The following is a 23,601-nucleotide window of genomic DNA, read 5'->3' as shown; positions in this document are numbered from 1 at the left end:
TTAAAAAAATAATATATGTATATATAAAATTTTATATATATATACATATATATGTATATATATATATACATATATATATGTGTATATATATATATATATATATACTGGGTAAGAAACACTATATCTGGTCATTCTAAGCTCTTAAATTCTATTAACTATTTCAGGAAAAATTAAAACTGTTTTTAATAAGCAGTTAAGCAAGTCAAATATGTAGTAATTAAACTTTTTAGAATGAACATTTTTGTGAGAGATGTTAATCGTATTATGAAATACTTTGTACTTTTAATTTTTATCCTTCTCTCTTTTGGAACTTAATCAACAGGCAGTATTTGAACCTACCAGGTACACAGTACTTTAGAAAGCATTAGGACTAAAGCATGAATTTGATGTGTTGATTCCTTCTTCATTCATCCATTGAAAAAATATGATTTAAGTAACCCCTATTTTTCTGGAACTACGCTTGGAACTGGGGATTAAATGATGAGGAAAAAAATCAATCCAATAAATATACAAATGCAATTGAGACAAGTACTATAAAGGAGAACTATATGGGGCAATGAGAGAATATACAAGAGGGGTCTGACCTCATCAAAGATGTCAGAAAGGACTTTCCAGAGCATATGACACAAGAGCAAAAATACAAAGGATGCCTAGTAATTAACTAAGTGAATACAGGTGTGTAGGGAATGAGGCAGCACATTCCAGGTGGAGGGAAAATCATGTGCAAAGGTGAAAACTTATTAGAGGCAGTGCAAGTAAGTTGAGAGAAAGGTCATTGTGCCTAGAGAGGAATGATCTAGCCCCTTCTGAAATTTATAGGACAAATTATAGAGTTTTAATTTAATTTTAAGAAAAGGGTAAGCCATTGAAATGTTTTAAGCAAAGAGGTGAATTCATTAGATTTGTGCTTCCAAAAGATAATCCTGGCTACAGGTTAATTCTGGATAACTTATTAACAGGAGTCCAGACTGGAAGTGGGCACAAAAATTAGGAAAGAAGACCTAAGGAAAGAGAATGGTTACTTATTTTAGGATACTGGTACAGCTGGAAGAGAGAAATGGATATACTTGAGATATGTTTAGGGAGTAAAATCATGAAAACTTGGTGATGGATGCATTTGGAAGTAAAGGATGACCCAAAGTGTCTGATATATTTAACTAGCAGAATTATACGCCATTAATTAAGATAGTAAACACTGGGAAAATATCAAATATTGGAAAGGGTTTGGAGGCTGTTCATGAGTTCATTTTTGGAAAAATTAGGTTCAAAATATATCCTGGGGGGATATCACAAAATATCCCAGAAGGGAAATCACCAATTCTTAGCTGGTCTAAAGTTCGTAAAGGAAGTCTAAATTGGAAATACAGATGTGTGAGTCATCTGTTGCTATGATCTGAATGTTTGTGTCTCCTCAAAATTTATAAGTTGAAATCCTAACCTCCAAAGATGATGGTATTAGGAGGTGGGTCCTTTGAAGGTGTGTAAGTCATAAGGGTGGAGCCCTCATGATTGGGATTAATGCCTTGTAAAAGATGATCCAGAGAGATTCCCTAGCCCCTTCTACCATGTAAGGACACAGTGAGAAGGTGCCAGCTATGAACAAGGGAGAAAGGCTTCACCAGAGTTCAGTCATACTAGTGCCTTGATCCTGGACTTCCCAGCCTCCAGAACTATGAGAAATACATTTCTGTTGTTTATAAGCTACCCTGTTTCTGGTGTTTTGTTATATCAGCCCAAATGGAGTAAGACATTTGCACACAGGAGGTAACTGAAACCAAAGACATGATGATATTAACTCAGAAGAGAGAATAGAAGGAGCAGAAAAAGAACAGAATTTGAACTGAGTCTTTATTTACTCCAAATTTTAATGGCCTCAAAGAGCTTGCATTCTAGAAAGAAAGAAAGAAGAGATACACACACACACACACATACAAAACTATTAAAATACACGTTAGTGACCATAATAGTCTAATTTCCTTCTATGAGGTCCAGGAAAAAGCATGTGATTGGTGTTGCCGAGGAGTTCTGGTCAGTGGAATGGAAGAAAACACACATGTATTGAGAGCAATTCACACAAGAAAGAATGAGGTCATTTCTGTGAAAATACCGTCTAATCTCAAATGAAAGGAAGTTTGAGGCTTTGTACACTGGGGATGGAGCACAACGCTGTGATAATTAGACACAAGGTAAAGGGGGAAGGGTGGAAGATATGAAATGCTTCACGACAGTCTGTCAATAAAATGCTTGCATTTTGGGTGCATAAAGAAACCAGAGGATAATGAAAAGATGCACACAAGACTTTGGGAGCACAGAGAACATAGTTTCTAACTCCCTCTAATGGAATCACAGAGTCTTCAAAGATTAGGTAGCACTTGTGAATTAGGAATTTTCAATGTGAACAAAGGGAGAACAATTTTTTAAATTAGAAAATGTTTTTAATTTAAACTATTTTAGGAAATAGATGCAAAAGTATTTGTCTCACCACTAACCATGAGATGAAATATCTGAAGAAAGAGAGTAAATAGAACAAATTCCACTGAAAGGAAAAGTGGTGGCAGAGGTGGGGGGAAGGTGGAGGATGAAGGGTAAGGAGAGAACTACTACAAAATAGAGGGTTGATTTTGGACAAAATTTGCCCCAAAACTTTCTCAGCGATCATAGGAAAGAAGGATGATTAGAAATTAACTTGTGAAGAATAGGACTGAAGGATATTCCTGTTTCATTGTGAAGAAAATGGTATTATTGAGAGAGAGGGAACAGATGTGTGGGGTTGTTTAGGGAACCTGAGTAGAATAGTGATTTGTGTACCATGATGTTTCTAAACAGCAAAAGTGCCTATTTTCTTAAAGTCTCTGTGTGTGTGTGTGTGTGTGTGTAGCCTTTGACCTATATATGAATATATTTTAGAAAATATATTTTACGTATGGCTTTATAGCAATATGCATAATATGTATTATATAATATATATGATATGTATATTATAACATGAAGTATTTTGGGTCTTAAAAGGGTAGCTAGACATTGGCTGATATCTATTTCTCTTAGTGTAAATACTTGAATGGGTATTCTACTATTTTAAACTATTATTTGTTTTTGAGAAAATTATATTACTTAGAGAAGTCAAAGTCTTAAAGCAGCATATGCATCAGAAAAATGTCCATTCTCTTTTAGAAAGTTAATTAAAATAATATGAGCCACCATTTATTGAGCAATTACTATGTTCCAAATACTGTACTGAGGATTTCGTATGTGTTATCCACTTTAATCCTTACATACCTGGTTTATCATTTTCTCACTCCCATTTTGTAGATGCCAAAACTGACTGGCTAAATTGTTTGAGCAAGACCTCTGCATCCTGAAAGGCAGAGTGAGGTTTCAAACTATTGGCATATTGGAGTTCTAAGTCTTTGGCCCAAACCACTCCCTAGGTTTAACCTGGTAATGATTTATTTATATATATATATATATATATATATATATTTTTTTTTTTTTAATTAATTAATTTATTTTTGGCTGTGCTGGGTCTTCGTTTCTGTGCGAGGGCTTTCTCTAGTTGCGGCGAGTGGGGGCCACTCTTCATCGCGGTGTGCGGGCCTCTCACTATCGCGGCCTCTCCTGTTGCGGAGCACAGGCTCCAGACGCTCAGGCTCAGTAGTTGTGGCTCACGGGCCCAGCTGCTCCGCGGCATGTGGGATCTTCCCAGACCAGGGCTCGAACTCGTGTCCCCTGCATTGGCAGGCAGATTCTCAACTGCTGAGCCACCAGGGAAGCCCGATTTATTTATATTTTGCAAACCAAATCTCAGGGGTTGATTTTTTTTTAAAAAAACCTACCTTTGCTAATTTTCATGTTTCCTGAATTTAGCCTAAGAGCAACTGAGCCTACCAGGGGTCAAGCTTAACAGACTTTACATAATACCCTGCCCCAAAACACACACTCAAAGGGAAACACATAAATACATACAAAAAAAGCATACACCTGACTCCTAAAACCTTAATAGATGATTGATATTTTTAATGAAGTTTTCATGTAGCAATGGAGAAGAGAGGACATCATAAAAATCCTCTTTAAATGCCAGACTTCCACCACAGTTCCTTTCATACGGTAGCTCTTGTAGTCATCTTCCTACTTGCACTCTATCTTCCCCTTCTAAAACCTTTTTCTAGCCTCTCTCCCTCCTCCCCTTCCTAGGTATAACCATAACAGTTCATGCTTTCTCCTCCTACAACTAGAGCTTTCTGGAAGATTCTATTCTTTTTTCCTATACTCTCGTACTTTCAGTCTATCTACCAAAGGACCTAGCTAAAAAACTGCATTTTCCTTAAGATCTAATCTGCTGTGGGGTGAGGAAATAATCTAATATTTATTTTCTGTCATTGAAAATTTTAGACAATATATACATAAGGTAGTCATTAAACTTACTTTATGAACATTTTTGAATGCTTATAAGTATTTGTTTTATTCTAGAAATAACTAGCAATATGGAATCATACCCTAAATTGTAATACTGAATTGTATTTGTGGATTAAGTGCTAAATCATGAATTCCAAATTTGAAAAGAACACACACAATATATTTTTTACTTGTGACTTGGAAAAGCATGAGTTAACAATTTGTACTGCTTTTGTAAGAAAAATCCTGAACTTAAACTTGGCTTCCATTTCAGAAATTCATATCTGTTATTTCTTTAGACACAGAAATACATCTTGTGAATAACTTTGTAGCTCTATGTTCTTATTCACAATATCTTCACCACATTGTTTTTTTAGGAAACTACATTGAAGATTTGAGTCTACAATGATTCATTACAGAAATTCAGGTATTTATCGTAAGTAAATATGAAATATACCTGATTTGCTATATTTCATTCATATAGAAAGGGCCAGAATGAAACAGGGAAGGCCTAGCATAGAATCATTGATTTAATTATTAATATGGGAAACCTTAGAAGAAGTTGAAGTTTAAAAATTATATGCTCAACAGATATCAGTTGGTAATTAGCACCACCTATTTTGGAAATTATGCTGATAAAAATAAAAGAGCAAAAATTAAAATTAACTCAGTGTAAACCATTTAAAGGAGCTCTCAAATTTTTTTCCTTTGCTTGAAACTGAAATGAAATAATGAAACAGCATTTTGAGGCTTATTCTGAACAGAATCACAGAGCTAAATGTGCTAGAAAAAGCAGAGAACTTTTGCACAGATGGTCTGCCATGAAACTTGGCAAATTCACCCAACACGCAGGAGCTCTGGGAAAGGCTTTTCTGCCAATGGGCAAATATAGTGCTTTTCAAATTTGGATGGCCAAAACCAAAGTCTGAGGGCGTCATATTGTGAAACTGGTTCTCTCTGATGAAGATCATAAATAACAAGAACATTATATTGTATAGTTATGATAAAAAACTGTTTGTGATCCAAATCGCTGGACTGAAAACGTAGCCTTAATGGTATTCACGCAGCCTCTCTTGCCTGCGCCTCCAGTTTCTTTTCAGCAGTAGAGCCAGACTGATCTGTTTAAAATGCAAATCTCATCCTGTCACTGCCCTGCAAAAAACTGTTCAATGACATCCCTTTGTTCTTGAGAGAAAACCCCAAATACTTGACACGTCGCAGTCCTGCATGGTATGACTGCCTTGTTCATTCTGATCGCAGACCTCACTGGTCTGTACCTCTTCTTGACCCAGACCTGTCAACCTCATTCTGGCCCATGGGCATTTGCTGTTTTCTATTCATGGAAGTTCTTTCCAGACCTCTCACCAACTGACTTCTGACCCTTTCCAAGTTAACTAGAGGTCATACCAAATGGTTTTGTTTTGTTTTGTTTTTCAGGAAAGCCTTCTCTGATCAATTCCCACCTCCCCCTACTAGATCAGGTTGCCCTGTTTATGGAATCTCATAGTACCTTGTATTTTTCCTTTAAATAAATTAGTGAGGTTTAGCAAAGTGCCTGAAATATAATAATATATGTTAATATTTGTAGAATGGTGCATGAATGGAACTAAAATATTTTAAATACAAGTTGGAAAATAACAATAAAAAAGAGGCAATGAGATTATATTCATAAATATGTTTGTGGTAAAAATTTCAATCTCAAGAAAAGTGGTAATGAGTATAGATATTATGTTTGCATAAGATTTTTTATGTATTATTTTTAAAGACAAATGAAACACTAGCTTATTACTTTACTGACATAGTTCAAAATGCAATATCCTAGTGGTAATAGTGGTACAATTCTCAGAATATTCTAAAAACCTCTGAATTATACACTTTAAAAGGGTAAATTTTATGGTATATGCAGCGTATCTCAATAAAGCTGTTACAAAAAAAAAGCAATGTTCTAATGTAGCAATTAGAGATTAAACAGAAAAATTTTCAGCTTTCAGTAACAATAGTTTATTTTCTATATTTTTGATGCTGTCAAATAAAAAAAACAAATCCTGACTTTGGTAAGGAGAAACTTTATTCTAAAAGACTATCGCAATAGGGGAAGGAGAACTATCGCAATAGGGAGGACACGCCCACTCAGGAGAGCTTTAAGTGTCTCAAAGGTCAGGCAGAAAATGCTTTTCTTTTATAGGGAGGAACAAACTTGAGGATGAGTAGGTGGCATGGTGGGACAGTCTTTCCCAGGAGGAGCAGTTAAGGAGAGGTTGTTCAGTATTCTAATGCTTTCTTATGCTCAAGGACGGGCCAGAGTTTAGGGACCTGGGGGAAGTGCTGAAGCCTGACTACAGGTTGATCAATTTAAATTAGGAAGCATTTAGTCCAGATTGGTCAGCGGGGATCCACAGTTCAGCTAATCATTTATGAGACAAAGACTGGGATTTGGAGAGTCTGTCTTTGGCCTTGCCATGGGTAAACAAGAGCAACAATCTTCTCTGTCACATGGGGAAGAGTGATTCTTCGCAGTAATTGTTTCCTGGGACACAAAAGGGTGGGGGATTTCTTAACGACCACTTTTTCCCAGGAGTATGGGGCTCAGGTGAGCTTCAACATTGTCAATACTTGCTAATAAGAATTCTCTGCAAAGGTGTTTTTGGTTACATTCATGAGTACTGAGGTCAGAGCAGAATGTGGAATGGAATAGATCCAAGATCACATTAAACCAGTAAATTCTCCGTGCCCCATGCATGATTAGCATGGGTATCTACAGCAGATGGGTAGGCCAAGGATGAGGTTCAGGTTTGTAGCACAAGATTTTTCTGTGTTTGAAATATTGTCACTTTATTGTAAAATATCAAAGTTCACAAATTTATTATTGCTTTGGGAGCATTTCTGCAGACATCTTGATAGAGAGGGTTAGAACATAGTTTTGGCAATAATTGTAGGCAGTATTAAATATTTTATGAGAAATACATTAGTGTAAGTCACCATTTTAAAAAGTGAAGCATGAATCACTACCCAAAGAATTGGACTTCAGTGCAAGAGATCCTGATTTATCTGCGCTGTTGATACTGTATATGTAAATGCCATTTCTCAGAAGCATAAAACTCTGAGTATAATATATTGGTTAGTGTAAGCAGTATAATATATATTTTTCAGGCTGTGCTAGTTTCATTAATCATATATTTTAAGAATTTTAAGCTTTTTTTTATGAGGCATTGCATTACATGTGGCATTGATATGCATGTGTAATTTATTACTTGGCAAGTGAATTATCCTACGTTATTTTATGTGCTTGATATATTGATTTTCAGTTGTGATAGATCATTTTAAGATTGCATGGCTTTACTCATGGTGATTTATCCACAGAATCAAAGAGACTGTGGGGCAAACTGATGCAGCCCTTTGAACACTTTCTATTAGCTATAAATAGAGTTGTTAACTGGAATTCTTAACCCCAGTAGGGAAACATATTTAGCAAGCTGAAAAAAATAACTTTCATCCAAGATCTAATTAGTTGTTGAATAAGTGTCCATAAAAAGTAGTTTCAATATGTCTTTTTCTTCCATATGCTAATCTTGTAACCCATTTTTTTATCAATAAGCAGTAAAATATACAGTCAAAGAAAGAGAAAGATGTCATCAGTTTGCTTAAAAGGTCTGTCTTCTGTGACTGCTGATTGTCTTTTAATCCTCATCAGCTCAAACACACACATTTGCATCCACTAGAATTATTATCACTCTCTTCCTTTTAGAAAACTTGCTTGGAACAGAGTTCCAAGGAGAGAAAAACATGCAGTGCCCAAACATCAAATATGTGATGGCCACTGGGAAAGATACTGCATAGAGGAACCAGATAAAGTAAAGGGAGTATTTTTAGAACCGAGAAAGTATTTTTGGAATACTTCCTAGAATTTGTAATAAACAATACTAAGGCCACCCTGCAAAAATATGCCATCTTGTCACTGGTCCCAAGGCAGTTAAATCACAGGAGAATTTGAAGTAATATATGCCAAGAGGTTTCCTCTTTGCTCTCCTATCTTATACCCCACTTAAATTATTTTCTCTTTCTTCTCTTCCTACTCTTTGCTGCCATTGTTATTGTTTATAAATATTCCTCCTCACTTTGGTTTCCTAGGGACTAGGAAGGCTTGTTCTTAACTTCCATAAAGTCTCTGCTTAAATATCATTTTACTAATGTGTTCCCTGCATATAGAAGTTTTCTTGGCACATACTAAGCACTTGATAAATATTGTTGAATAAATTAAAGAAAGAATGAATGAGTGAGTGAAATCGGATTTGAAACTACGTGTTCACTGCAACATAGCAGTCACAAATTGGGCCCTAGAGTCAGACAGTCCTTAGCCCTTCCTAACTCTTTGACCTTAGACAAGTTGCCAAACCATTTATTTATTTATTTATTTATTTATTTATTTATTTATTTATTTATTTAGATTGATTTTTGGCTGCGTTGGGTCTTTGTTGCTGCGTGTGGGCTTTCTCTAGTTGCGGCGAGCGGGGTCTACTCTTCGTTGCAGTGCGTGGGCTTCTTATTGTTGTAGCTTCTCTTGTTGCAGAGCACGGGCTCTAGGCGCACAGGCTTCAGTAGGTTGAAGCATGCAGGCTCAGTAGTTGTGGCTCACGGGCTTAGTTTCTCCGTGGCATGCGGGATCCTCCCCCCGGACCAGGGATCAAACCCGTGTCCCCTGCATCGGCAGGCGGATTCCCAACCACTGCGCCACCAGGGAAGTCCCTGCCAAACCTTTTAAACCTCAGTGTTCTCATCTAAAAATGCAGATAAAGACAGTACCTTATCTCAAAGAGTTTTTGTGAGGATTAAATGAAACAATATAGGTAAATTGCTTATGTCACACTTACGTTGCAGATGATACGCTCACAATAAATATTAGCTGTTATTATTTTTATCACTTAATGCTCTTCCCCTAACTCTCTTCATGCATTTGCGTTTTTCACAAATGTATTGATTGGCTTGAAAATAAGAGCTATAAATAATAAGGGTGTGGTTCTTTTTTATTTGTTTAACTAGAATAGCTTGCATCTAAAATGAAATATAAGATTTCAGTTTTAACATGTTACCTTTGAAATAGTTTTCAACACATTAAAATGTGGAAAATAATTGATTTTATGAGATGAGAAATATGGTAATTCTATGTTGTGTATTTAGAAGGAACGTACTTAAAGAAAACAAAGGGAAAGTGTATTTGGGAAACAACATGCTATGCGTTCTTTCGAGGTATGGGCCTGAACTACCATATGACCAAAGTTGTATGAAAAGACCCTATGGCTTTCATAGGTCATGAATCTATAATGGCAGTAACGAGAAAAAAAAGAAATTGTACATAAGTAGCTCAAACCTACTGTACAGAACTGTATTACAGGCAGACCTCACTTTATTGAACTTTGCTTTATTGCACTTCACAGATATTGAAAATTTTATAAAAGAAGCTTTGTGGCGACCCTGCATAGAGCAAGTCTATCAGGGCCATTTTTCCAAAAGCATTTGCTCGTTTCATGTCTGTGTCACATTTTGGTAATTCTCGAAATATTCAAACTTTTTCATTATTATTATATTTGTTATGGTGATCTGTGATCAGTGGTCTTTGATGTTACTACTGCAAAAAGATTACGACTTGCTGAAAACTCAGATGATGGTTATTATTTTTAAATTAAGGTATGTACATTTTTTAAGGCATAATGCTATTGCAAACTTAATAAACTACAGGAGAGTAAAACATAATTTTATATGCAATGGGAAACAGAAAAAATTCTGTGACTCTCTTTATATTTGCTTTATTTCAGTGGCCTGGAACTGAACCCGCAATATCTCCAAGGTATGCCTTTAAAAACAAAGCAAATTTCCAAATAACAACTGTTACTGCAGCAACTACCACTAGATGTCATGCACTTCTTATTCTGTCTTCTCACAGAAGGTCTGTAGGTTCTGTTAAAGAATATTATGCCCCTCAGAATTTAAATCCCAGGCTCTTGATGGACGTAAGTTATAAGGTATTTAGGCATACATTAGGATTTGATAAAAATTAACTGTCACTAAGATTTTATCTATCTATAGAACTAAGATCTATTTTGATCAAATTGACCTGTTAATTTAGTCAAATTTAGATTTAATTAATTTGATAAGTCTGTTTTATGAATTTGGCAAATACTCGCCAGGCTTTTATCTAATTTTACCTATAAATATAGATTTAAAACATGGATATTGTCCCTGTTGTACTATGTGTTTAGTCAATTTTAGCCTCTGAGGAGTATTTTTATATTCATGCCATGCAAAGCCAATGCATATTGGGTCTGTGCTGTGACTTCAGCAGAGCCATTTGTTGAAGCAGAACCATCTTAGACTCTATTTACGGCATTCTGTTACTGGAATAATAGGGAAAAAAACAACCTCTAAAATATGTTCACAGATCAGGAAGAGAATGCTATCTTGCTTTTAAAATACGTTTTTAAGGAGCTTGTTTACACAATGATTTAAAAAAATAGAACATCTAAACTTTTATTTTGAAACTGGTGAATATTTCTTCCCTAGTAATTTTTGGAGGTACTGTAGCTAAGAGAATATGGGGCTATAAGTTAGAAGATTTGTGTTAAATTGTTTAGTTTTTATTTATACCTTCCTAAATATGTCACATGTTCCATAACCTTTTCTCCTATCTGAATTATAATATTCTAATCTTTAATTTGTCCATGTGAGAATCACATGAGATAATGTATGAAAAATTATTATGGAATTAAAAGGTCCTGGTCATTCCTGTAATTCACATGTGAACTAGTAGGGGGAGGTCCTGGAACCTGTCTTAATCTCCCCCAGAATAATTGTGGGTGGGGGAGTAGGGGTGTGTATGAGGATCAAGGACAGGGGACAGACATATTTCTCCTGCCTTCTTTTCTAGCCCTACTCTTTTAGAATTAGTTCCATTTGTGGAATTTCTTTGCTCTGTGCAGGCTTCTCTAAGCTTTGAAAATTAGCCTAACTTCTTTATCTTTCAAATATCACCAACATTAGGCTGAATTTGCCTACGAATTTTCAGAGTGAGGTAGGTGTTTATGTTGAAGCACCACAAAACTAAAATTGAATATTGAACTTTTTTGTTGTTTAAAAAAAAAAGTCTGTTGGGTATCTCACCACTGGCATTTTCTCTCTGGCCACTTTTATCTTCGGGCTCCAGTTTGGGGCCATGCTCTGTTCTCCCTCCCTCCCTTGATTCCCTCCTCCCATCTTAGACCTCCAACCTCCTTTCCTCTTCTTTTACAAGCACTATACGTTTCTTGCTAACTTTTTATGTAGACTCAATTACCTATCTTTAGATTTACTGTCTCTTTTCCTATCAATCAGGTTCTTGAGACAGACAGCCCTCATTTAATGTGGCCTATCAAGATATTTCCTAAATAAAGATGATTCGTACCCTGAGTGGAGCTCTTGATGCCAGTTGTAAAATTAAAATCCTTTTAAAATTCACATGGTACATACTATCACTAAATCATGTGTGGCTGGCTTAGGCCAGCCTAAATCATGGCTTAGGCCAATACATGGTACTAATGTCACTAAATCAATAAGACCTGTAGACCTAGCAAACTTGAGTTTGCTCACCCTTGCACAGTAGAGCCAATATATTGACACCAGGTTGTGGTGAAGGAAAGTGCAGCATTTACTGCAAGGGACCAGACAAGGAGTCCAGGGCAGCTAATGCTCAAAAAACCCAAACTCCCTGATGGGTTTCAGGGAGGCATTTTTAAAGACAAGGTGAGGGAGGGGGTTGTGGGGTAAGTGATCAGCTCATGCACAATTCTCTGATTGGTTGATGGTGAGGAAACAGGGAAGTGTCACAGGGGTTAACATTATCAATCCTTTGGCTCCAGTAGGTCTGGGGGCTATGTGCTCATGGTCATCAAGTTGTTAACTTCTTCTATTTGGTTGGGGGTTTAGCATCTGTAAAACAACTCAGGAATGTGCATCAGATACTAGTGTCTAGGTACTTCAGGGAAGAACCAAAGACTCTGTGACTGCCATATGGCTGATTTACTGCTTAAATTCTTACCACTTCTCCTGGCCCAACTGCTATTTTTGTTGCTACGTGTTCACAACCTTGTGATGCTGAAAACTCAGCCTCTCTGCACTAGTGCCAAGTGGAATCTTGGAAACAGAGTTTTGGGTGAAGTAGAAAAGAATAGCTTTATTGCTTTGCCAGGCAAAGGGGGACACAGCAGGCTTATGCCTCAAAAACTGTGTCCCAACCCAGGGGAATTTAGTGAGTAGTTTCATAACAATGGTTCAAGGGTGGGGTTGCTGATAGGGATCAGGGTGGGTGCAGGGCCTGTACTCCCTTAATCTGACCTCAGGTGGTCTCCTGATGAGCTTCTCTGGTTCCTTTAATCTGACCTCAGATGGTGTCCTCCCTTGTCTCTGCATCCCCTCCCTTCCCTGATTAGCAACTGTCCTGAATCTGCCCTTTGGAACACAGGGAAGGTCATGGAGGCTGAAGTCTATTCCCTACAGACAAGAAATGGGGGACACAGAAAGGCTTCTGTGCCCAGGAGCCCGACAGGGTCTTGCTCGGTTTCACTTTCAGTCATTAATTCTTGAGCCAGGCTTTTGTGACTCAGGGGAGGCCTGGGAAACTACAACTTTTCTGCAAATGAGAGGCAGGCAGAGGACATGGGGGGAGTGGTCTGTCCCAGGAAGGCCCCATAGGGTCCTGCTGAGTAACACTACTGTCAACAGGCACTATGGTATAAGAAATAAAGCCTTTCTGTTTTCATATTATGGATATTGTTTTCTAATATTTTAAACTCAGATTCACAGAATTAAGTTGATTCTACTCTATTTCATGAAATGCTATTATATTGGTCACGCAAGTCCTTTTATTTGTTCTCTTATTATTATTATTTTCACTATGTTTCTTATCCTCAGTCCCATATTTTTCTTACTCTTGTGAATTTAACGTATATCTATCAAACTTTCCTTTTATATATTTATATATTTACATGTAAGTATAGAACTGAAAAAAATACACTATTCTTTGTGTGTGTTTAAAAGAAATAAAAGTGGCTTTATCCTAAATCTTATTCTCTTCCCAGCTGTTCTCAAATATCTATTTATTTTGAAGGGTAGTCTGATTGCTATATGTAGATCTAGCACCAAGTGGTATATCATTTTGTAGCATCTTTTCTTTTCTATCTCAGTGAGAAATTATAGTAAAACTGGGTTCACGTCTTGGTGCCAAAGACACAACCAGGTCAAAGATCTGGAGAAGGAAGAATTTATTATTACTTGCAGCAAGTAAGGAGAACACGGGGAATCTTGCCCAGTGTCTCTCTAAACAGCAAAATTGGGGAAGTTTTAAACAAAGGGTACATGCATATTCGTGGAGGGACTGGGGCAGAGGAGAGTTTAGCATAGAATTGGGGCCAAGGTCGACAGAGTCCAAGCTTTAGTTGACTGAAGTCACGAGGGTCAACATCATGGAGACCTTAGTTCCTGCAGGACTCAAAGACATGTATCAGATTGGTATGTATATCCCTTAAGGAGAACCTAGGACTCAGTTTTATCACTGAACTATTGTTTCTTGACTGCTTTTCCTTTGTTCCTGCATTCCCTTACTTTCCTTAAGATCATTAATTACTGAGACCTATTCAAGGGCAAACATTGTGGCTAGGCTTAGATAACGAAATGGCTTAGGCCAAAAATGGCTTCTCTTATGTCAAGAAAGCCATGCTTGGTGGTCTGTCTCTGGGGATCCCCTACCCTATCTGCTTACAAAATGGGGCATATTTCTTAACTATATCATAAGAATAATTGCACTTAAATCATACATAGTGTTTACATGAAAAGTGCTTATTTAAGAATAAGTCTCCCCCAAATTTGCCACTTTCCCATGAGGATTACTTTGAACTAAAGGCAATCAAGACTGAGCTGACCCAGGAAAAGCTCTTTTCTTCCCCCTGACTACCTAAAAGAAATATAAATTTCCCCATTTGTGGGGAAAATCTGCAGTAATAAAAGAATTTACATTGGAAAGGGGCCTATACTGGGAGGAGAGCTACTACCAAAAATAACTTTTTACCTAAGAAACTTATTTGCATAACAGGGCAAACTTTGTTTACTAAACACTTCCTCCTCTCACCTTCCTGTGACTTGTCTTCCCCTTCTTTGTATCCCAGACCTCTACCCCTTTCCTTAGCCCAAGAAGTTTTATATCTCAATTGCCTGGCTGCCTTTTGAGTCTCTTATCTTTATGGAGCTCCCCTATATACATAGTTAAATTCATTTTTCTCTTGTTAATCTGTCATATGTCATTTTAATTGTTAGATCAGCCACAGGATCTAGAAGAATAGAAGGAAAATTTTTCCTCCCAACAATAAGAATTAATTATATGAGACTAATCTGAACACAGCAAACACACCTAGACTTTATACCTAACATCTGTGATTATATGTCTAAATACCATGTCTTCTGTTTCTTACTTGTGGAACCAAAATTGTAAATTCTACATTGAATAATACAATTAAGGAGACAGAAAATTTCCTGAGAAATGCCATGTACTCTAAGTCACAGGTTTCCAGATTTGGCTGTACATCAGAGATCCTTGGGGATCTTATAAAAAAATATAGATTCCTCAGCCTCCCTAGCTCTACTGAATCAGAATTATTGAGAGTTCTGGCCATTCCTCTAATTTACAAGTCAACTTGGTAGGAGAAGCTAATGTAATCTCTCCTAACCTTTCCAGGGATAATTGCAGTGAGGAAAGTAGGGGTGTGTGAGGAGTCTGGAGTCTGTCTGTCTATCTGTTTACCTATAGGTCATCATGTAACTATATCTCTAGATATCTAGAGAGAGAAATAGGATGATCTAGATGATATATAGAAACAGCTTCTATATATCTTCATCTAGATGGAGCGATCTCTTTCTTTAGAGAGAGAGATCTCGAGAGAGATCTAGATCTTATATATATCTAGAACTGATACATACATATCTTCATCTATATGTATATCTCCATCTATATCTATCACTATCATCTATATTTTTTCCATATTCTCAGGCAATTGTGATATAGCCAGTTCTGAGTACTGCTGCTTAGTACACATAGCATTTCTGAGATTTATCAGAGATGAATAGCCAGATCTGCCATTCCTATTGTATCACAGAAAGGATTAAATTTAATGGTATTGATGTTGGCATGTATTGTTTAGAGACTGAAAAATGCTATTTGTTTGTTAAGCATTTAAAATAATGAAAAAAACAATAGTGATAGTAGTTATTGCAGAAAAGCCTCAGATTAATGATTCTCATTGCTAATATTAGCTATAATTTGAAAATTTTAACATCTTGAATTTCTTCTTGGTCTAATAATTTCTAGGTCTGGATGTTTTGGTTTTCTTCTGCATCTAGTATTGATGAATAAAAGCATTTTCAATATTATTTTGGATCAATTAACTTAGTGGTGGGTCATTTCAGATCACTAACATTTATATGTGAAATTTCTAATTCCTTAGCTACTTAATTTAAAATCTTATTTGTGTGTATGGGAATATCTATTAGTAAACATAGAAGCTATAAGTGTGTGAATAAAGCTGTCTATATCAGACTTTAATTGCTAGTCTGAAGATCATATAAATGTTCAAAATTCATCTCAGCACTTGTTCACTCATAGTTTGAGTGCTTGGGCAATGCAGATAAATCCAAAACAAACTCCTGAGTGGATTTGTACTTATTGGTTTTAGGGGAGAAAATGGCTGACAGGTTTGCAAATCACTTGTGGCTAAATATGCTGGCCTCAGCCACTGAGAAGGAATAATTACTAGACATTTTAGTTGCCATTCAGAATTCTACCACAGTCACTTTCAGAGCCAATTTTGATAATGCCCTATGAATATATGAACTCTGATCGGTCAGAACTGATTTTTATGGATCCATGCCAGACTTTTTTTTTTTTTAATCAATAGCTGAATGATTTCTAAAAATAGAAGCTAAAAAATATTTTCTAAACACAAGTTGTTCAGATGACATATGCTTATTTTTTCACTGAGGAAAAACTATAAACACTAATTAACAAATAGTACCTTAACATTCTTTGAGGAGAAGAGATTTCACTTATAAAATGATGACAGAAGTGATTATGAAGGTATTACACTCAGGTTGTATTCCCTGAAGATGTGGCCGTAGTAGCTTTTTTCCCCTCCTAGTAATCTATCGGCAGCCCAAGGCTCTTTAAACCCTGAAGGTTTGATAAGAGCAATTGAAAAACTATGAACAAAGGTTTAACACTACGTTTCAGCAAGGAGGGGTTAATTAAACTCAATGAGTAATCTTCAACTACTGTACTGTGTCAAGATTTCAGTGGTTTAGGGCTGCTACAGGAGGAAAAGAATGTGAAAGGAAAAATGCACCATGGTTTTCTTCAAATGGAAGGGAGTGGAAATAGAAGATGAGAAAACAAAAGATGATCACATATGATCTACAACTGGTTAACAAGGCAGTCCAGGCAGTCAGAGGACAGAGTGCACTAAAATACTGCTTACTTATTGTGTCTGGGACGGTTTATTTATTTCTTGGTTAAAAAAAGATATTATTTTCCTACTTAGGAAATTCTCATTTAGCCTTAGCTGAGAAATTCCCTCCCTCTCTTTTTAATGTTCTAAGGACTGCCACGCATCTCAGAATGGCTCCGAGGTTGGATAGGTAGGGGAAACAAACAAACAAACAAACAAAAACATAGAAGTCTTTACTACCTGTAAAGAATATCAGGTTTTGGCCAAGCATGACTCAGTTAAATATTGGAAATGACTAAGAGAATCTGTGGAATCACAATAATGGAAGAAGGTTTTATGCATTAACATTTAAGTGAAATTCTGAATGCACCAATTTTAAACAAGTCCCATTCATAGACTTTTAGTCGTAACAATTTTTCTTAAATCAAAGATTTACATCAAAAACATAATCCAAGTATGTAGTTTTCTATATAGAATCTTATCTTGAAGATGTGCCATTTGTATGTGCCTGTAGCTTTCTAGTAATTCGTTCATTGCCCTGAAGATCCGTGGTGCACTGTGTGCTGGCATTTTGCAATGTAATTTTCTCAGGAAGGACAAACATGTTACTAACAATAATAAATAATAATAAAAATAATGGCAGCACCAAGAAAGGTGACATTTAAAAAAGCATTTTACATTTAATTTTTTTTATGAGAGAGAAGGAAATATATACAGAGATAATTATAGAAAACACAAACATTCTAACTTTGTTAGTCTGAAAACAGAATAATTGTATGATCATAATGTGTAGATATGTATAGTCATATCTATGGATTAAATTTTAGCATAAATTTGATGTTATCTATATAAGGGGAAAAATATACAATACATAGGATTGGGTAAGAAGTCTCATACAATACCAGTAAAAAATACCAGGAAATATCTTTTATTTATATTATGTAAATTATTTATTTATTTACATAGATTAAATTTTCTTTTTATTCACCAGAAAATGAATTGGATTTCCTACTCTTGCATGCTGATTCGTTTTATGCATTTCACCCCTATTTAAATTCCTTTACTGCTACCATGCAATAATGCCTGATGAGAACTTCTCAAACATTTTCATGGGAAGACAGTATTGAAGGAACTTTCTTTTAGCAGGTATAATTTTCCAGTAATAAAGGCTCATTAATGTTTTTCTGAAACAAAATGTATTTTCTAATTAGGCACATTATTATTTTTTTCTTCACCAAATGCCCTAAATCAAATTATTTCATTCAAAAGATGTAGTTTCTCAACGAATACATTCAACAGCAACTGAGACTCGAAAATGTTACCAAACCAGGTCCCTTTGTCCAACGGGCAGCAACCCGAACTCTGAGTTGCTAAGGTTTATAGCCGACAAACAGTTGATTCACAAGGCAGCCAAGCAAGGAACCGGAGGACAAGTCTCAGAACTGCCTCCCCAAAGGTGTGGATGTTGGGATATTTATGGGATAAGCAGGGTGTCTTAGGAGGGCGGAAAGGTGATGGGAGGCAGGGAAGGTGATGGGAGGCAGGGAAAGTGAGGCAATCCGTGTTCTGAGCAGGTGCATCTCCTTAGGAGCTTCTGCATATTCAAATTAGAGGCTGAGCGTGATTGGAGGGTGGAGTTTTCCGGCCTCTGACGTCACCAGGCCAGTTTTCAAAGCAGTGGTTGCAACCAGCCCTAGCTGGTTCTCACGGATAAGCTGACTCCAAGTTCCTGTAAAACAGCGGGGCTGCTAGAAGCTGGAAAGGTATGCAGTTAAAGAGGGGGGGTGGGGGGGTGGGGGGGGGGAAGGAAAGAAAGAAAAAATGAAAGCGAACTTAATCAGTGAAGGCAGTTTATAAACAAAGTGGTTTTAACAAGCTGTTCCCTTACCTGTTGTTCTGTAAGATGAGCTCAAGAATTTCTGTTATCAGCTTCTGCTAACTCTGTGGGGCACGGTTTCAGGAAGTATTGCTGATAATAGGGGAAGTATGTGGCACAGGCCTTCAGAGGCAGAGCAAACAGTAACAAAATCCTGGCTCTCCCATTTAAAGTATGAGATATTGGAAAATTGCTTAGTACCCTTAACCTCAGTTTCATCATTGCGGACAATAAATATTCACAGTGTTGATCAGATTAGATGAGACAACACATATAACATGTTTAGTACAATTCCTGGCATTTAATTATATCTCAATAATGCTAGCTATTATTGTTATCACTATTATTAAATTCTTTAACCCACTGCCTATGACCAAGATAACCTTAACCTTCCCCTTAGCTTGTCTAAACTATATATGGGCTTTTTCCTGACTCAGGGCCCCTGACCTCCCTTTTCCTATAGCATTTACTTTAGAGAACTAGGTATTGTAACTTTTTCTCTGCCCCTTTGAGATTTAAATCTTTTTAAAAGTCTCTTGTCAGTATTAGAACCTAGGACTGGGTTTCTCAAGGACTCTGGGGCCATCCCTTTGAAATTTAATCAAGGAAGAAGCAGCTCTGTCTCCCAGTCTCTGTGGGAAGGTGGGAGCTTCAGGGGGCATCTTGCTCCTAGTTGTAAAACTTTCTCTTGCCTGGAGAAAATTTACTTTTCTTTTGGGTAAAAACCTGTTAGCAAATACAGATCCTCCAACCATCCTCTATCTCAGCTCGTAAAATCTCTCCTGCCTTTTATTTCAGCAGAACTGAGTTTCCAGACTTGGTCTGTGCTCTCTCCTCTATTGCCAGCCATCATATCAAAATAAAATCAACTTCACTTTGCCCATCTTGTCTGGTGCAAGCTTTTCTTTAATAACTAACTCATAGTAAGTACTTGATAAATGGCGTTAGTAGATATTGTTTTTAATATTATTAGAATAGTGATACAAAGAATCACTTTTTTAAAAACACATTTGCTTGAAGAATAGCTATTTATAACAGGTGTTTGCATAAAAAAGAAATGTAGAAGTTTCTGATGAGAGTATAGTGTTTCTGCATTATTTATTTACAATAAGAATTTTGGGTGAAGACAGGATCCAGGTGTAGATGTGAGTATGAAAAGGCTGAGTTGTGGATGATTTTGCTGAAGATGAAGCATTAAAGGAGCTATGAAAACTAGATGGCCTCATAAAAAGATAAAAAATATAGAAAAATTGTCAAGTCTTGGAATAAAGAAAACCTGTGATCCCTGTGTCCCAGTGATGGTTGGCTAGGAGGTGCCAGCTTGTATGGAGTTGCCAACGACAGGGAGAGGAAGACAATAACATCCTTAAAATAGGATGGAGGGAAAGGGCCTGGAATTGGTAATGACCTATAATTGGTACTAACCTGGAGCTTTCTGTCCTTAATTCACATCAGCTGATGATATCCCAGGATTCAGTTCTCAACATGTGGTGCCTATACCAGCAGCATCAACATCACCTGGGAACAACTTGGAAATGCAAACTCTCCACTCCCACCCCACTTGGGTGGAGGTTCAGAAATCTGCATTCAGTAAGGCTGAAATATAGGTAAGTTATTATTATTCATTTGTTAGGCAAAGCCTTCCAGTTAAATGTGTTCTCATTGTTTATGTTTAACAGAAAAGTTCCAGAGGGTTCATTTCAGCCTTGAATTTTATCTACCTCAATTCTTTTTCAACTTAGCGAGTTTAGTGTTAAGGTAAAATAAAAATAAGAAAAGAATAAAACAGAAAAAAACAAATGTAGAAAAAAAGAAATAAAAACCAAGAGGGAGAAAAGAAAAAGAAAAAAGAAACCAAAGCCTTAAGGGTTTTTGACAAAGCAAAGCTACTTTATTCACACCTAAGACCAAATATGCCTTGCATAGCAAAAGTTCAAGAAAGGAGAACCTTCTGTCTCACATGTAAGAGAATAAGCAGGTTTGTTTTTAACGCCTATTCTGATTTTTCCGGGAAAACTGCAATGAGAAAAGAAGGTAGCACAAAAGGCTTCTGTATCAGTCAGGAAAAGCACAGTCAGAGGCTCTCAGACTTTTTAGTTTCAGGACACTTTTACATTCTTAAAAGTCATTAATGGCCTCAAAGAACTTTTGCTTGTGTGGGTTTTATCTATTGATATCTACCATATTAGAAATTAAAACTGAGAAATTAAACAAGATACAATTTATTTTAAAATAACAGTAAGAAATTTATTACATGTTAACATAAACAGACGATTTTAAGGAAGATTATTATACTTTCCAAAACAAAAACATATGAAGAAGAGTGACATTCTTTTATATTTTTGGAAATTACTTTAATGTCTTGCTTACTAGAAACTAGAATTCTCACCCTTGCTTCTGCTTTCAATCTTCTGCAGTATTTTGTTTTGGTTGATGAACATGAAGAAAATCCAAACTTACACAGGTCTGTAGTTGAAAAGGAAGAATTTTGTGAAATACCCAAAAGGGTCTTGGGGACCTCTGAGAGGTCCTCAGACCTTACTTTGAGAACTGCTGGGCTAGATTATCCTAGACTCTCCAAATCTCAGTAGTTTACCACGAACACCTCCCCCAAATCTCAGAGACTTGCTCCTTGGTCATGCTGCATTCTATGTGAATCAGCTGGGGGCTTTGCTCAGAGACACAGGCTGTCTGAACAGCCACTGCCTGGGCATTGCCAGTCGTTGAGAGAGAGGAGGATGAGCATGGGGATACATGCACTGGTTCTTTTTTCTTTTTCTTTTTTTTATAGCTATTATTATCATTGTAAGAGTGTGACTCAGAGAAAAGACAATAAGGAGGTGGAGGAAAGCGGGGAGCAGAAGGGAAAATTAAGTGAATTCATACCTATTTTTCTGTGAAGGCCTGCAATGGTTCTTAACGATTCTTCTGGGAAGTGACCGCCTCACTTCTGTTCACACTTTGTTAGCTGAAGCACCTACTTTAAGTGGCAACAAACCAAATCCTCCTTCAGGGAGGGGCACTGAATATTGGTGAATAGAATTTAGTTTACCATACTTAAACCTACAGATGACCAGAAGATGCTTGTGAAAAATGTACCCCCGACTAGCTGTTTTTCTTTTTTTTAAAAAGATTTATTTATTTATTTATTTGGCTGTGTTGGGTCTTTGTTGTTGTGTGCGGGCTTTCTCTAGTTGTGGCGAGCGGGGCTACTCTTCATTGCGGTGCGTGGGCTTCTCATTGCGGTGGCTTTCCTTGTTGCAGAGTGTGGGCTCAGTAGTTGTGGCTCACGGGCTCTAGAGCACAGGCTCAGTAGTTGTGGCCCACAGGCTTAGTTGCTCCGCGGCATGTGGGATCTTCCCGGACCAGGGCTCGAACCCGTGTCCCCTGCATTGGCAGGCGGATTCTTAACCATTGCACCACCAGGGAAGTCCCCTGATTAGCTTTTGATAAAAGTGTTATTTCAAAAGAAAATCATATTTAAATAGTTATTATAACATTATACTGTTAGATGTGATTTGGTTTCTGTTTTTCTGCTTCATTGATGCCCTCTTAAGAAATGATACAGCAGGCAAGCATATAATTTTTAAAATATCTAATATTTCTTTTGAACATTAAGCATGAGTTCTTGATAAAGAATATGGTCTTTGAGAAAATAAAACATGCCATAATTTAAGCTAGCAATGTTATAATAAAAATGACAACATTTTCAAACATTTACTGAGTACCAGCTGTGTACTGATGTACTACGCTATGGTTTTAGGGTTTTACCTCTTACCTGGATGAATTTCTGAATGGATTCCTTTATGTGGTCCTGTGTGGAAATTGTGATACATATAATAGTAAACAGAAATAGAGGTCTTGAAGATAGTTGAAATGACTTTGATAAAAAAAGAGTTTATCAAAATCATTTATTCAACCCAGAAATAAATTTTATTGTAGGTGCTAATGACTTAAAAAGAAAGGAAAGATTTTTCTTTCTTTGGAAAATAGTAGTCATTTCATGTGATGATTTATCTTATTACTAATATATTAGTTTCCTATTGTTGCTGTAACAAATTACCATAAACACTGTGGCTTAAAACAATACAAATTCATTATCTTTCATTCTGGGAGATCAGAAGTCCAAAATGACCTTATAGGCTAATATAAAGGTGTAAGCAGAGCTATGTTTCTTTTGGAAGCTCTTGGAGAGAATCCATTTCTTTACTTTTTCCACCTTCTAGAGGCCTCTTGCAATCCTTGTCTCAGGGCCCCTTCCTCCGATTCACAGCCCATCTCTCCAACCTCTGTTCCTTCTTCACATTTGCTCTCTGGCGCCTCTGTCTCCCTCTTATAAGGACCCTTGTGATTACTTTGGACCATCCATGTGATCCAGGATAATCTCATTTCAGGAGCCTTAACTTAATCACATCTGTAAAGTCTTTTTTTTTTGCCATGCAGGGGAACATATTCACAGTTCTGGGGATTAGGACATGAACACCTTTGGGTGGAGGAGGAGTTCATTATTCTGTCTAAAATAGCTTTTATTCTTAAAGAGTGCAGGGAGATGTCTGTCGGTTTCCAGTTACTTGTGGGAGCATAAGAGCTGCATATTTAGAATTTAGGTGAAAAAAATGTGTTCTTTTATATCCACAAAAACTGCAGAGGACTGCCAAATATCTTTCCTCACTCCTAGCTGCAGATCACTTTATCCATGAAGATTGATAACCATTGTAATTTTATCTTACAGGTTTTGGGTACTATTATTATCCACATTAAAAAACCTAATTATCTCTTCAGTTTCTCTGAGTTGTTTTCATACATAGCTGGGCAACC

General features: G+C 36.7%; 1 long non-coding RNA gene across 1 annotated transcript; it reads left to right on the top strand.

The window, feature by feature from the left end:
- Window positions 1–3,485: 3,485 nt before the first annotated feature.
- LOC309624982 lies at window positions 3,486–22,343 on the top strand. The gene is made up of 2 exons (XR_014242276.1): window positions 3,486–18,670; window positions 20,239–22,343. It is a non-coding gene; the product is annotated as an uncharacterized lncRNA (long non-coding RNA).
- The last annotated feature ends 1,258 nt before the right edge of the window (window positions 22,344–23,601 follow it).

Source organism: Balaenoptera borealis (genome assembly GCF_965194805.1).
Source record: "Balaenoptera borealis genome assembly, chromosome: 3".
Taxonomy (NCBI): Eukaryota; Metazoa; Chordata; class Mammalia; order Artiodactyla; family Balaenopteridae; genus Balaenoptera; species Balaenoptera borealis.
This window is presented reverse-complemented; position numbering and strand designations above follow the sequence as displayed.